We start from the raw sequence: 11,189 nt of genomic DNA on the forward strand, positions 1-11,189 counted from the left end.
TATCTCGGCTTAAGTCATAGCCATTCCTTTGTTTTTATTTATATACTTTGTGTGTATAATTGAACCTTAAAATTATACTTTTGCACATTATAGGAATGGAATCTTACGTGGGTCTGTGCAAATTCTTCATTTTTTCTTTCTTTTGCTCAGCATTATGTTTATGAAATTCAACTCTTGTTTTATGTAGCTGTGATTTTTTGCTGTTTCTTGCTATATGTTATTCCATGGTGTGACTATACTACAATTTTGTGTCCAAATATTATTAGTAAATATTTTTAGCATTTCCAGTTTTGCTGTTGGAAACAAATATTGTTGTGACTATTTTTGTACTTTTCCTGGTGCACATAAATAAGGGATATACTTGAATGTTTTCCTGATGGCAGCTTTGCTGAGTGGATATATGAATTTTCAACTTCACTAGAAAATGCCAAATTGTTTTTGTAAAGTAGTCCAATCAATTTATACCAGCAAAATATGTTTTTTTCTGAGACTTTCTAGTAGTCACAAAATTGCTATTTTCAGACACTTAAGTTTTTGCAGATATAGCGAGTTGGTGATACATATCTTAAATTAAAACATACTCACAAAGAAATTCCAGGTCCAGATGGTTTCACTGGTAAATTTTTCCAAACCTTTAGGCACCACTATTATAGCAAATCTCAGAGGACTGAAAAAGAAAAAAAAAAATCCCCAGCTGTAGCTCATTTCTCCCCAAATCTTTTCAAATCTGAGGATTTTCAATAAATAAAAATTATAGAACAATTTCCGCCATGAACATAGATACAAAGCTTTTAAACAAAATATTAGCAAATAAAACCAATTTTACATTAATATACTATGACCAAGTAGGGTTTATTACAGAAATGAAAACTGGTAGAAAACATAGAGTTTACCAAAATCCAAAACAAAATGAAAAAATAAATGAAATATATATATATCTATATAGATATAGATATATATATACTCAGTAGATGTAGAAAAAAAGAATTTGATAAAATTCAATATTTGTTTATGCTAACAGCTGTTATGAAGCTTGAGATAGAATGGGATTCCCCATTTTGTTGGTTAATTTAATACAAAATGAACTTCCATAAATTCATCAGCCTAAGTAAACCATTGAAAACGGTTTAGCCTATGTTCTCATTCCTATCCTGTCTCTCTGTCTCCCTCAGCTATCAATTAGCCTTATCTGAATTCTGTGTTTAATATGCCTTTGTTTTTCAATCAACTTAATTGAGGTATAATTTACATACAATAAAATGTACCATTTTATTATATATTCAGTAAAATGATTTTTGACAAATACATATACTGTGAAACCACCAATATAACAAAGATATATAACACTTTCAACATCATAATGCTTCTTGGCACCCCTTCCCAGCCAAGACCCCAATGACTCTTTTTTTTTAACCTAAAGAAGGAGCCACCCAACATTTTCTGTGAATGAACAGATAGTTAATATTTTAGGCTTTGTGGGTAATAAAGTCTCTGTCGCAACTATTCAACTCTACTTTTGTAGAGCTTTAAAAGACCATAGACAATGTGTAAACAAATAGGTTTGATGCTGTTACAATAAAACTTTATTTTAAACCAGTAAGTGGTTGGATTTGGCCCACGGCACTAATTTGCTGATCATTGTTATAGAGTATCACACAAATGGAAACAAATTGTGTATTATACAATTGTATGGTGTTTTTAAGATTGTTTTAAGATTATATGGTTTTCAAGATTCATTCACCTTGTTGCATCAGTATTTGTTTCCTTTTTATTACTAGGTATTTTAATTGTATGGTTACACCACACTTTGTTAATCCATTCATCCTTGGATGGACATTTGGCTTGATTTCAGTTTTTGTATAATGTGAATAAAACTGCTATGAGCATTTATATACAAATCTTTGTAAGAAAAAAAAAGGAAGATTAGCCCTGACCTAACTGCTGCCAATCCTCCTCTTTCTGCTGAGGATGACTGACCCTGAGCTAACATCTATGCCCATCCTCCTCTACTTTATATGTGGGACTCCTGCCACAGCATGACATGCCAAGCAGTGCCATGTCCGCACCTGGGATCTGAACCAGCAAACCCCAGGCTGCTGAAGCAGAATGTGTGCACTTTGATGCGGGGTTGGTGAGCCGAGGAGTCGAAAGAAAGATTTCTTAGACTCTCAAGATCTGGCAGTAGTGCTCTTTTATTTAGAGAATAGTGTGGAATAGCATGGGGACAGGACCCATGGGCAGGCAGAGCTCCTGCTGCTGCCCTGAGCTGAGGGTTAGGGCTAATTTTATAAGGCATGGGTACGTGACTTATTTTTACTGGAAAAAAAAGAAAAGATGATGTAAAAAGTCATTAAATGATTTCAGTATAGATCAGCATGCAGATGAGGATGCCCCGGGCCTCTCTCCCTGGGGCAGTCCTAATTCATACCATAAAAAAAGTCCACTGGGTCATATAGTTTGGCATGTAGGCCAGGTCACCTTGGGCTTCTCTAGCTGGGGCAGCCTTAATCCACATCACACTTGATCGCTGCATCACCTGGCTGGCCCTGAAAAATATATTTTTAAAAATAATTTTCTCATGTTGATTTGTATGTCTAAATAATACATGTCGTTTAAATTTTTTTCTGAAATTTAGATGTCTATTATGCTGTATTTAATTTCCAAAACACTACTTTTTCATTCAACAAACAATTACTGAGATTCAGTCATGTTATTCAGGATGGCTATAGTTCCCTCTCCTCCCCAGTGTAGAATTTTCCATTGTGTGATTATAACATACCTAATCCATTCTTCTGTGGAATTTGGGTTATTTCAAGTCTTTGCTGTTATGAACAGTGCTCCTATAACATTATGGTGTATGTCTCTTATTGAACACACACTGGAACTTCTCATGGGTATTTCTAGAAATGAACACTTGAAACATAAATTAGGGAATATTTCAAGTGTACAAGTGTGGAAGAGGAAGAAATTTTCCTCTACCCTCTAGGCTCTTCTGGCTGGTCTAAGAATTAAATTTACATGAGACAGATTAACAGGAGAAAATCAAACAAAGCTTAGTGACATGGATACATGGGAGAGACCCAAGACTGAGTAATTTACCAAAATGGTCAAAGCCACCACCTGAAAGATCATCTTCAGCTAGAGACAAAAGAGGATGTTGAGGGTAGTGGTTTGGGGCTTCAAAGGGGAGGAAGGCATTCACATGGAGATGGAAAAGCAAATGTTTGGTAAACAAATGTTTGTCATGCCAGGCAGAGACAGTGGGACACAGAGAGGACTCTGATCTCCAGCCCTGCCAAGTTTCCTTGCCAGAGTGAGCTCCTATTCTTTGTAGATATCACTGGTGATAGCTCTGTTCCTGTTACAGGCCAGTTATCTAAATTCCTTTAGGCAGTTAAGGGGAAGGTAACAAGAAAAACTTTCTGAGTCTTGTTTCTTAAAAATAAACTTCATACTATAGAGATACACTTTGGGGTCACAAATTTTGTTCCCCTTTACAAGAAAATAACAAACTATTTTATATTCTGTCCAGTATCTGGTATGCTCAGATTTCTTAACATATGTCAATAAATGGGTGTAGAATGATATTTCATTGTATTATTGATTTGCATGTCCCTGATTGCTAATGAGTTTCAGCATATTTGTATCCGTGTCTACTCTGTAATTAGTCTATTCTTTGGGATTTTAGTTTCAATTACCACATATTTTACTTCTAGAATCTCTAAGTTTCTTACAAGTTTACTTTGAGATAAATGTAACATTTTGATTCCCTTTCTATATACTTAAGTAGCTTAGATTCATTTATTTGCATCTTACAAATCCATAATCTATGTCCTTGTATTCTATTATTTTATTTTTTCCTCCAATTCTCACTTATTAGCGGTTGGTTTCTGTATGTGCTTATAATTTTGATTGGTAAGTTCAAATTCAGATGGCTCATCTTGTTCTGTGGAAATCTTTTCCTCTAAGGATGATTTTCACCCAAAGTGGATTTCTGCTTGTTTGAGCTGCGCTGGGGCCATTCTAATCTGCAATTTTTCAAAGATGCTATCCAATCTTGATTTTTTTATGTAAATACAAATTCGCATAAAGGCAAGATTGTGGTTATATTCTCTCAGTGAAGACTTTGTCTACTCAGAATCCTGGCAGGGACATGAGAACAGGTTAAAAAGGTAGTACGCCAATGGCTTGTTCTTCAAGAGAAGTGGCTCTCCTCCTCCTTTTGTTTCCTATTTGTAACTTGTGTTAGAATTTGACCTTCAATTGTGTCGTGATTGGAACGTAGATTGTCCCACTGAAGACTGATTAGCACTAAACATATGTCAAGAGGAAATTATGCTTGATTCTGATGACTGATACCAGCCCAATATTTTTCTAGCTCTTTTCCCAACCACTGGAGAGATGCAACCCAGAAGGACACTCAGATTCTAAGGTTTTCTGAGGAAAAAAGAAAACAGTTGGACACTTAGGTCTGTTCCACCCGGACCTTGAAATCGATTTTCTCTTTCCCTACTATCTCTCCATCACGTCACCTAGTTTTATTTTTTTCTTACAATTAGATGGTCTAAAATGACTTTGTTTATTTGTTTGTTTTTTGTTTCCTCTTATTGGTTTTGCCCTGTTAGGTAGCAGGTCACCAACAGATATGCATTCTAAATAAAAAGGTTGTTTATAATTATTATTAAATATAACAAATTGTTCTGGTAGGTTGACTATTGCATTTAAATGTCACTCCCCCTTCCAATAAAAACATTAAACATTCCTTCTCATTGCCACGTGATATAAAGTGCCCCTGGGAAATATTTACCTTCACATCCCATGGAGGGTGGTTTAAGCTATGGCAGTCGCTTTGGCCACTGACATGTGTGACTGTGATAACACCACATCAAAGCAGATGTTTTAAGTGCCAGGGAGTGTTTTTCTCAGCACTTTTGCTCTTGCTGCCATGAGAAAGTCATGTTTGAAGAAAGGGTTGCTCCTTCAGCCTAGATCCTAGAAGGAGATGAAACTGATGGTATTAGAGGAAAATAAATAATTCTTGTTGTGAGGCACTGAGATTTAAGGGTCATTTACTCCAATATCAAAGCTGAATAATCCAGTACAGTCCATTTCCCTAGGAAGTAATCCTTATACACCATAATAAGTGGTCGCTTTAATCATCTCACACTGGGAAATAATTCATTTCTTCTTTATTCACTAATTTATTCAATCATTTATTTATGACTTAAGCAAGGTAAAATGAAGTATTCGTGGTATAAACAGATAAAGAAAGAGTATACAAATAAGATTTGAGTTGAAAATGATGAGTTGTACCTGACATGTTAAGATAAAGTTTGAAAAAATTCAAAATAGATAAATGTAATGTTTAACTGGGAGGCAAGTTAAGATTGCCAGTACAATATAATTTGAGATAGGCTATGAATAGTGTGTAAGCTTTTAACACAGGCTAAGATACCTGAATTGCAGGACAGAGATAAAAGCTTAAAGAAAAACCGAAGGGCTAAAATATCGATATTAGAATATGGAGGCAAAACCAAGAATTGTTTGGTGAGTGTGTAATTTACAAGACGGTATGGTGGAACATATAATTAAAATGCACAGTGACTAAGTAAACATTCCCTTTGAAACATTTAGGAAGGAAACATCAAGTTTCTTAGACTCAGATTTAAATACAGATATCAAGCTTGTATGTCAATAGGTGGACAATGCATCTGCTTAGAAATCGAAAGTAAATTTTGACAGTTAATCCTGTTAACCTTTTGGAGTATCAATTAAAATGACCCTTTAAATTAAGGATCACTTTGGGATTGCATCCAGGTCTTTAACTATTTCATGGGTAAAATGTCAAGATGAGTCACTCTCTTAAATGTGGAAATGCACAATAATAGATAATAAATGTACCCTGAGCAGATAGATTAACTTCATCAGGACACCAGTACTAAACTGAAGATTCTTAATTTAATAATGTTGCCCAGAAATACTTTTTGCAAAAAATAGCTATTGGAAATGTTTGCTTTAGTAGTATTTGAAGTCATGAAAAATGACTCATTTTGTAGTTTTCAGAGTAAACTTAAATAAGTAGTATGCCCTTCAAACCAGATACAGTGTCATCCTTTCATTTTGAAAATCTAGGCATTTAACCAAAATGAATAATAATTCTGTAAATATTATAATTTATAATATCTCACATTTTAACAATCAAATAATTTAACATATCTGAATCAGCACAGTCAAAAAAGAAAACCATGGCAAAATCTCCAAGAACAATAAAGATATATTTTCCTTCCTGTTCATTTCTCAAATCCCACGTGGATTGTATCTGCAGTCTTAAGAGACACAGTGCCCCAAACCTCGCTGTCCCTTAAGGCTCCATCACAGGGCCTCCTGAGACTGACAGGGGGATTTTAAAACATCTTCTGCTCAAATTCAAAGGACGCCTAGACTCAAAAAAAGAAAACAGATAAAGGACCTGAATAAAATAATATGTCCTATCTGTAAGTGTACATAGAATTATGCATGTTAAAATTTCTAAAACCTGTAGCAAAATAAACAATACCCATTGTTTTCAAATATCCATGAAATATTCACAAAGATTAATGGTATCTTGGCTGTTTTTGAAAAACTTCCACAAAACCTAAAACTGAAAAAATCTTGCACATTATTCTAATTACAATTCATTAAACTTTAAAAAATAAGAATAAAAAATAAGTGAAATAACTAATGTCTTCGAAAGTATTTATCTAATGATAAATAACAACATAGCGTGAAGAATCAAAACCTTCCAGGGGCCAGCCCTGTGGCCGAGTGGTTAAGCCCAAGTGCTCCACTTCGGTGGCCCAGGGTTTCGCTGGTTTGGTTCCTGGGTGCAGACATGGCACTGCTCGTCAGGCCACACTGAGGTGGCGTCCCACGTGCCACAACCAGACGGATCCATAACTGAAAATATACAACTATGTGCTGAGGGGACTTGGGGAGAAAAAAAAAGCAGAAAAAAAAAGGAAGATTGGCAACAGTTGTTAGTTCAGGTGCCAATCTTTAAAAATAAGCAAAACTTTCCTAATGTGGTCAAAGTAGTACTACAAAAAAATTGTATCCATGTAAATATAGTTGTTATAAAGCAAGCAGAAAAAACAATTAAATCATCTCCTAACACAGGTAAATGTGCATCAAATTAAGCTTTTAAAAATGGGAGAAAGAGGGCCAGCCCAGAAGCATAGTGGTTAAGTTCGCATGCTCTGTTTTGGCAGCCCAGGGTTTGTGGGTTCGAATCCCAGGTGCAGACCTAGCACTGCTTGTGAAGCCACATTGTGGCAGCATCCCACATAAAATAGAGGAAGATTGGCACAGATGTTGGCCCAGCAACAATCTTCCTTAAGCAAAAAGAGGAAGATGGGCAACAGATGTTAGCTCAGAGCCAATCTTCCTCACCAAAAAAAAGTGAGGAAGGAAATGATAAAGCAGAAATAAATGAAGTTAAAAAGAATCAATTTTGTGATAAATATTTTAAGAGATTCATTAATATATGATCATTTGGAATACAAACTTTATTTAGATCAAATATAGAATATATTTTTATATATACATTACAAATATAGTACACTATATTTTAAATTGTAAATTATATGGATTATATCTATATGAATACATTATATGCATTTATATATAGAATGTAATTACAGAAAAGTAGATTAAAAATGTTATAAGTTGGAGATTGGTACAGTTATATATCAATAAACTTGAAAAACCAACAAAAATATGTTGTTTTTTTTGGTAAAATATCAACACATAGGATACAAAAAGGCAAAAAGAAGTGGAAAAGTAAGTCAAGATCTACATCTAAAAATGAGTGCTATGTTCAGGAAGTTTTATAGGTAAACATATTAAATAATTAACTTTATAAACATTTATTGGGCACTTATGTGCTCAAGATATGTGAGATGCTAGAGTTATAAAGATGAAATTGTCTGGACTGAGGGAGTTTACATTCTAATGGAGGAGTGATGTATTTGAAAAATTAATCACAATAATCCATATATAATTTCTAACAGTATTAGTAATTCTGAAAAAAAAAAGAAATGAGGTCCTTTGCAAACCTCTAACTGTGAATCTGTCCTAGAATAGTGGTGGAATGATTTTGAAGTCTCCTCTAAGCTGTGGGACTGGAACTGAGATGCATATAATGCCCAAGGGTGGATGGTGTGTATGAAGATCAATTAGATAAATATACAGAGTATCTTAAAAAGCCTGGTATATGATAAGTGCACATACGCATCAGTTACTGTTATTTAGATATTTTATGCCACTTATCCTTAAAATATGCCTGGTTTTGTATGCATATAATTTTTTGTAAATATCTAAAAAATTCTAGAAGAATCACTTTACATGGTGAGAAGTTAGATGAATTCTCTGAATTAATAATCAAACAGTAACATGGCAAAATACTGAATTCCAGTTTAATAAAAACAAAAGTAAGCTTTGTATTTAATAAAGGGGTCAAACATAAAGTGGGATACATTGTTGGTGCATCATGTTAACTTCCATGTGTTCTTTTTCATCTATTTTCAGTTATCCATACTTTGATTTTGGGTGAAAATTCTTTCTTGCTTTCAATAAAATATTGATAGTAAAATTTTCAGAAAATCTGATTTTAATATGAAAATTATACTTCAACTTTCATTTAAAGTTTTTTTTGCTGTGTATCAATTATTTGAAGAACTGGCCAAGTCAAACTATTTAAGAGGAATTTCGTTTTAAATTAGGTTTTGGAAATGCCTGCTAAAGCATAGACCAATATTCCAGGAAAGGAAAGGACGTGTGAAATAAGAACAAAGGGAAGCCGTCCGTGTGACTTCGTATTTGAGTTAGCTTAAGAAAAATGGAGTGGTATTGACAGAAGACAAATGACTTCATAATAGCATCTGGAAAGAGCTTCTTTTAATGTAGTAAACAAATGTCATTCTGGCTGGACACATCAGAAAATAGTTTCAAAGAGAATGAATAAAATAAAAATGAAAGAGTTGATGTGCTTGGGAGAGCCAGTAGATGATTGAGCATTCCTCTAAAATAGTTATTTAAAATAAGTAAAAATAAGGCAACCGAAATTTCCCATTTTAGAAGGAATGTCTTGGTGCTACTCAAATACTACCATGGGTCAGCCCACTCTGCCTCTGGACAAATGTTTTCCAGATATTATCTCAGAGTTATGATTTATAAAATAACACTACAAATGATTTATATTATAACTACAGCTGGTTGTATATTTTAACTAGAGCATCATTCTGCTTTACTCAGATGGAAGTAGTTTCAATTTCGCATTATCGTCTTAGGCTATGATTTAAGCTGTCATTGGTGCCTATGGCCCACTCACATGTCTCAGAGGAGAAAGACACTATCTAGAACCAACACTAGTGTTCTATCCTTCTATAGAGACAGAAGATAGGGTAGAGAATCCGTTAAAGCCAGAAATTTAAAAAATGCTTTTCTAATAATGTCATCCTTTCAGTCCACTCACAAATTTTTATGGACATGCTTTCCTAATTTTCCCTTCCACTCACAAATTTTTATGGACATGCTTTCCTAATTTTCCCTTCTCCTTATTCCTAGCACCTAACCCTTGCAGGGTCATCCCCACTTCCTCTCAGACATAAACTTGAATTTCACATTCACACAAAACACTTGTCTTTATCTTGAAAGCTGTTTAAGGCACTCTTGGACATTTTTACTTAAAACGACTTCATGGGTATATAAAAATTCTTTAGGAAACTTCCTTAAGTGAGTTTTGAAAAGGACCCATAACTTAACACTGGAATCTCTCTAAACCCAGTGGAACAGCTCCCAGGACCACCTTGGTATTCAATGTCACGTGAGAAACTTCTTGTATTATGGCCCTCTCAGAAGCAAGCATGTTACATTAGCCCTGATTTATTCAGTTCCAAAGCAAGAGGGACAGCCCTAGATTTAAAAAAGCAAAACCACATGTAATTTTCACCATGTAATGGAGGGTAACAGTTGACACACAATTGGGGGTTAATTGAGAGCCACAAGCCAAGGGAGAGTCTGTATTCAGCTACACGTCTAAACAGCTGTTTTCTCCCAGGCTTTATTTCCTCCACACTTGCTTGAATTTCGTATTGTTTCAATGTATCAGAAACATGAGCCAGATTCTAAGGAAAAGTTTCATTAGGTTGAAGAATATTGGTTCTCTACTTGACTGATTATAAGAAGGAAGCCACTATGGAATTTATACAAAATAGATGTGCCTTATTTCCACATTAAATTTACTATAACTGATTATCTGGAATTGGCACCTAGACATCTTGAATTTTTTAAAAGTTCCACAGATTTTTTTTTTATAAGCCTTCCTGATTGCAAACTCCTGGTCTAGAAACAGTTAAGACCGAATTAAGGAAATTTTGACAGCTGATCTCCATCAGAATATGCCTTATTTTAGAGGTTATAGAATCAATGGCCACTCAATATTTTAATTTGTTGTTGTTGAATATTGTTTTCTCACATAGACCTTAAGCCCAGTGTTGATAGCATTCTCTAATTGCAGCCTCTGGAAAGAAGAAAGCAATTCATACGGCTCCTCAGCGTGCAGCTAAGAAATGAGGTCCTCCCTTTCTTAAGTTAAAAGAATTGTGAAGTATCTCTAAGGAAGAGACAAAGATAACTATCACTAATTTGTCATACGTTATTAAAAAAAACTAATACATTTTCTGGAACTTATGAAGCTGCAGGAAAACTTTGTGGCTTCTCTATTGCCTGCCCTTTTGAAATACCAGACTGTGTGTGTGGAGCATAACCTGAAAACAAAGACTAACAATCTTTTAAGATGCGTGTGTTGCTGCACATTACATTTTCTATGCCAGCCCAGGGATAATGCATATGCAGATGCAGAGTGAATCTGAATTTTTCAGTTCAATATTTTCTTCCAGGAGTAGTGTTTCCATATCAAAATGTGGCTTATGTATACCTCAAAAGGCCGGCACATGCAATTCCCCAAAGCAATGATCAAAGGAGTGCACATTGTATTCTCTGCGTCTTCTGGACTTTATCCAAACTCACATTCATATTAAGTGGGTGTCCGGAAGATATATTCATAAATCATCTGTAGATCATGAGAAGCATATTCAACTAGTATCCAAGGGCATAGAAGATGATGCGGGTCGCTTTAATTTGAAATAGAG

Source organism: Equus caballus, chromosome 1 (genome assembly GCF_041296265.1).
Source record: "Equus caballus isolate H_3958 breed thoroughbred chromosome 1, TB-T2T, whole genome shotgun sequence".
In the NCBI taxonomy this organism is placed as follows: Eukaryota; Metazoa; Chordata; class Mammalia; order Perissodactyla; family Equidae; genus Equus; species Equus caballus.